General features: G+C 51.0%; 1 long non-coding RNA gene across 1 annotated transcript in view; it reads right to left on the bottom strand.

Moving 5' to 3' along the window:
* Nucleotides 1-5628, bottom strand: part of LOC135318200 (uncharacterized) — an 81704-nt gene that overhangs the window by 39302 nt on the left and 36774 nt on the right. The window lies entirely within an intron of this gene.

Raw genomic sequence — 5628 nt, 5'->3', positions numbered from 1 at the left:
CCCCTTTGAAGACGCCTGACACTTTTTTCCACAGGCAACTTTTACATTGTTTTCATTCAAAACAAAATTAAACTCAAATTGTGGAATTCTTCACAAGGCAGAAATGCCAGGCTCCGACCGGCTCTGATTGCCAAGCTGCGAAACCTCCAACCCTGGGCTCGGCCTCCGTCCTGCCAAGCGCTGAGTATTCCTGGGTCATGGCTAAGAGACCCAGTCACGCGCCAGAGCCAGAGCAGAGGGTTCGGTGTGTCTTTAGATGCTCCACAAGAATATCCACAAAGTCATCCCTACGTTAGGAGCCTCAGACTCCAGCCATTGCACTAATTGAAAGGATCGAAATCTCTCTCTCCCCTTCTCCCACATGGGCTCTAATTCTGCCCTCTTTTTATTCTTTTTTAAAAATTTATTTTAAATTTTGCAGAGTTCTCCCCTCTGTCAATCCCGCTTCTGGGATTGGAGACAAAAAGCCAATTATGAGCAAGAATGGCATGTGTATGGAAAACATGCCAGTCATGTTAGTGCTGCTGTTCCTTCCCTTTCTGAGCACAGCTTCCTGAGCGGAGAGCCGATGGGGAAGCTGTGGCCGGGGCTCCGGAGGGGACCGCTCCTGAGGGCCGGGAGAAGTGGGTTGAGCCCATTTCCTCCCACCCAGCGGGTGCCGTTCCTTGACGGATCACAGTTAGTGACAGTTTATTCTCTGTTTAGCCATATAAACAGCTAAGGAAGGCACTGAACCCAACGATTCTCACCCTTACTTTCTCTTACTGAACCACATTCAAAAGGACTGAGTAGAAATTTCACTTTTTTTCAAAAATCCCCTACAAACTGCAATAATAAAAATGATTCAGCCGCAACTGCAGTGATTCTCTCTAGTCTCTTCTCAGCACACCCACGCCAAGGAAACCATTCACACAAGGGAGGGTGGGCTGCAGTGGGAACCTCCTTCCAGCCCACCTCGCTACTGCCCCGGGGGGTCCTTGCACCAGGGGATGGGGAGGAATTTATGATGCTGTGATAAAAAGGGATCTTCCTTGTGAATGGATTTGCCGTCCATGTACTGTAACGCCCCTAAGGCATCAAAGGAAGGGAATTGTCCCTGAATTGCCACTGGAACCTCTGAAAAGGATTCCAGCAGACTTTTTGGAGATTTGTGAGGGTTCAGGAGCCTGCTTGAGTTTTATCATGCAAGTCACTCAAACAGAAAACATGCCTGAACACTGAAGTGCTTCACAGTGGCTCAGAATGAGGGTCTGCTGCTCTCTAAGGCCTGGCTTGTGGCTGCCTTCTCCCCTGCACCTCAGACGTAATTCAGACAGTCCCAAGGCACCAATTCACCCTCACCTCCACCACAGCCCAGAAAACCAAGCACACAAAATTCCAGCTTCAGTCCAGCAGGCCTTCGGGAATAGTGTGCTTTGCAACCTGAGACAACCTCCCAGTCATCTCCAAGTCATTAAACTTGAGAGCTGCAGCAGTAATCTCAGCTTCCAAACTCTCTGGGAGCATTGCTATTCTCACCCAAAAGCCCCTCAGAATTGCTCCAGGCACTGGGCACCAGTTTTTCAGGAAGATCAGATGTTAACATGTGAATAAAACTAAGCTGAAAATGAAGAGTTTGTTTATACCTGGTCCCTACACAACAGGATGGAGGGCAGACTCCACCTGGCAGCTGAGAGGTTTTGTATTTTGCTTTCATGCCTACTTGGTACTTAAACCTTTCCCTCCTGTCTCCTCTCCTCTTGCTGCACCTGCCCCCACCTCACCGCAGTGGAACTGTCCCCTCGGATGGCCGCCTCCACTGATGGTCATCCCTACGCATGGTCATCCCCACAGATGGCCGTCCCCACAGATGATCATCCAACGGATGGCCATCCCTACGGATAGTTGTCCCCATGCATGGCTGTCCCCACAGATGATCATCCCTATGGATGGCCGTCCCTACAGATGATCATCCCCTCGGATGGCCACGTCTGCCTGCGCCCACGGGCACCCTTCACCCAGCCGTACCATGGCACTCAGCAGGTGGCTATGCCGAGAATAACTCAGTAGGCACGGTGGCTCAGCAGGCACACCCCATGCGAGCGTCCGCCCTGCGGTGCTGCACAGCACAGCATGGAAAAATTTGCAAGGGGAATAAGCAGTGTCAAATGCGAGCAAACCATTTTTATAAAAGCAGTTGAAGAATTTGAAGAGCAAGGTCCCTTTCTGCTTCACGCACCGCATGCCTGAGCCTGGAGGGAATCTCAAAGCTGAAGCAAGCCTGTCCTCTAAGGACTGCACTTGCCACGACCCCACGAAGGGCAGGCAGATGGCCCTGCCCATGCTGAGCGCAGCACTGCAGCAGCCACGGGAGCTGTCAGGCTGCCTCTCAAGGGAACAAGCATCTGTGACAGGGAGGTGGGTCAAGGCTTACCAACTGGGTCTATTTGCAGCACCCATGTTTGGTATCATTGAAAGGACGAGAATGGAAGCCCTCACTTCCCTGTATATTGAAAAGCTGACACGTAAATCGGAGTGAGCTGAACGCCTGAAGTGGTTGGTGCAAGAACAGCTATAAATGTAAGACAGGAATTGGTATCATAGAAGTGCTGACTGTGGTTTGACTTCTGTGTGTGTCTGGGGGAGGCGGGGGCTGCGCTGTCTGCCTAAAACAGAAGTCAGGGATTAAGGTGTTGAGCTGTGTAGAGAAGTGAAACTTCCTTTCACAAAGGAAATTTCCAGAGTGCTTTTATTCCAGAAAATCATTCCCAACTTCTCCTTCAGGGACATTTCCAAAAGCCTTCATTTGATTTCTGACTTTCTTCCCTTCCAGCTGTCATCTACAGTATTATGCAAATGTTTACAATGAAAAACATTAACACTGAAATGGCAAATCCACTCAGAGCACTGAGCACTTCAGCGCTCTCCGAGCTGCTCCCCGCCTCAGTCTTCCCCTGGGAAATCCACCAGCTGAGCAGCACATCTGGGTCTCGGAGGAACCCCAGATTCTTGCGGAACTGGTCCCCTGGACCACCTCCCAGGGGCTTCAGTGAAAAGGAAGACGCCTGCCTGTTTGCTCCTCTCCTTCGCGCTCTCCATCATTTCTGTCGTCTCAGTTTGTGTTTGCAGTTCAGCAGTTCCTGGTTTCCAAAACTCCTCCAGTCTCATTCTCCGCTCAGAAGGGTGATGGGAGAGCAGGAACCCTGTGATTAACCAGGGGCTCTCACTTCGCGTAACTGCAAGACGCTTGCCGAGGTCAGGTTTCGTTCAACACCCCTCACGACCCCTACACACACACACACGCACAGGACCTTACCCTGGTCTCCGCACTGAGAGATCTGTCTGGCATCAGACAAGCAGGAAGAGCAAGGTCGTGCTGTGCAGAGGCATGGCCAGGTCCCGAAGGCAGGGTGATCGCACCCGCTGCTCCGCAGCCCGGTGCGCTGCTGCGTTAGGCGGCTCCCAGGCCAGGGCAGTTTAGAGACCCACAGGGCTAGTTTAGAGACGCACAGGGCTAGTTTAGAGAGACAACTGGAACATAGGACCTTCACTACCTGCCAGTTCAGAGTGCACCTAGATGACAAAAGCTGGAGACAAGCTCCCCCCTGCCTGCTCATACACCATCCAGCCCTGTGGGGAGAAGCGTGCCAATAGCGGGCAGGCAGTGAAGCAGGCATCGGCCTTTCTCCCCCTCTCCCTCAGGGGAGTCTGGTTGTTTCAGCCACATACCCCTGGAAAACCTGAAGGCTATGTATTTCTGGGAATTTCACCTCACCTCCACATCAGGCCCTGAGAGCAGAAGGCATCGACCATCCAACCCACCTGCCTCTCCCCACCACCAAACTGGCACTGAATTTCCATTGGCAAAGCTGGGAAGGGGCCTAGGGCCCCCTACCCTCACCTCAGAATAAATAACAAAGGGTTTCCAGAGGATTGGGAGCTATTTGTGTCTGAGCTGCAAGAACCCGGAGCTAACAAAAGGCCCTGGGAAGAACTGAACATGGCTATGGTATAAATGGAGCAAGGCTGGGGGTGATGGGGAGGGAAAAAACAGGATTTAGAGGCAAATATATGAGTCTTTATAAAACAAGCAGGCAACGCCCCCAAGAAGTGTGCCCTAGGAGACTGTTTCGAGCTTGTTCAAGGAATGCCTGTACTGGTTGAAGGAAGGATGGGAGCGGGGAGGGAGGAGTGCTGCTCCTGCCATCATCACACCTCTTTTAAAGAAACCGCACGGCATGCAGGAGGAGCAGAAAAGCCAGCTGCAGGCTGAAAGGCTGCTCCCAGCATCCCAGGGTCTGTACACGGATCGGTTAAGTTCAGGTTGCTCCCGCTCCCTGAAGGTCCTGGGCTCTTTCTTCCTTCACTGATACGATAGATCTGAGCATGTGCTTAAGCATTTGGCTGAATCTGGCTCCTGTAGCAGAGCCTGCAGGTTTGTTCTCCATGCTGCAACAGGGTGGTGTGATGCTGAAGTACCAGTGCTTTGTGTCACAGCCCAGCCCATCCAATAACCCAGGCCAGGTCCTGGCCTTCTGGCAAAAGCAAAGCATCTCAGGGACTCAAGAGTTTTAGTTATTTGCTGGAAGGTTTGTTTGGGACATGTTGATCCACCAACCCAGTCCTCATCAAAACACCAACAGCTCCAGCTTGTAAGAAGCTGGTCTGCTAGGCCGGATAACTAACAGCCACGAACAGCCCTCAGTTGCACCAACTTCCACAGAGCTGCGTTAACTTCTACCAGCCATGAAACTCGTAGGAATATGTGCATGAGGACCTGATCCACACAACTGGCAGCAGCCGATGCTGGGGTCAGGCCGCTGTGTACAGGAGACATCCGAAGGATGCCACGACGCTGCAGTCCATGCTGAGAGGCTTGCCAGGCTGTCGCAGCCCTGCCCACCTGCTTGACAATCCAGGTTGTGCAAGGCAGTTGAGCTCACAGACCCCAGCGTTCTGTCGCTCACCTTATGGAAATCCAAAGATCCTCTACACTCGGCTTCGATTCCTCACCCAGCAAAGACCAGCTCCAGGAGTGACTGATCAGAACAGCAAAGCACAAGGCAGCGTCGACATTAGAGAATAGTTCAAAATCCGTGTCATCAGCGTTGCCCAAGACTAACCTTTATGACTGCTTTGCTGTGTGAGGAAGGAACATTCTCCTCTTTCACTTTTCTGTATCCGATCATCAAAGGAGTCGAATAATTTGTGGACAAAGACAGTGAATGGAAATCTGACCCTGAACTTTACGAATACTCATGTCTAACGAGCCACGTGGGTTTATCCCCTAAGGAGTCATGGCTCAGAGCAGAACAAGAGTTTCCAAAAAAGTAGAAGGGAATGCAAGGGCTTGAGTCCCTCCCCTTTCTGAGAACGCCTAAATGGTTTAGGAATACAAATGCCATTGAAAGTCACGTCAGCCAGGAAGGGATTAATTTTGCCTGCCTTTAGGCATTTAGCTTCCTTCCACAGAAATGGTAAGATCAAAATGATTTTAGGTGCTTCTCTTGGGATGAATAAATCACCGTCTACAGGTACTGATTTCTTTCCAAACAGTTAAAAGTGGGAGGAGATGATTCTTGTCCATAAACAAAACATCATGTCATGTCTCTAACTCATTCAAACTCCTTGGAAAGCCTTGGTTTCCAC

The sequence above is a fragment of the Phalacrocorax carbo genome, chromosome 28 (genome assembly GCF_963921805.1).
Source record: "Phalacrocorax carbo chromosome 28, bPhaCar2.1, whole genome shotgun sequence".
Lineage (NCBI taxonomy): Eukaryota > Metazoa > Chordata > Aves > Suliformes > Phalacrocoracidae > Phalacrocorax > Phalacrocorax carbo.
This window is presented reverse-complemented; position numbering and strand designations above follow the sequence as displayed.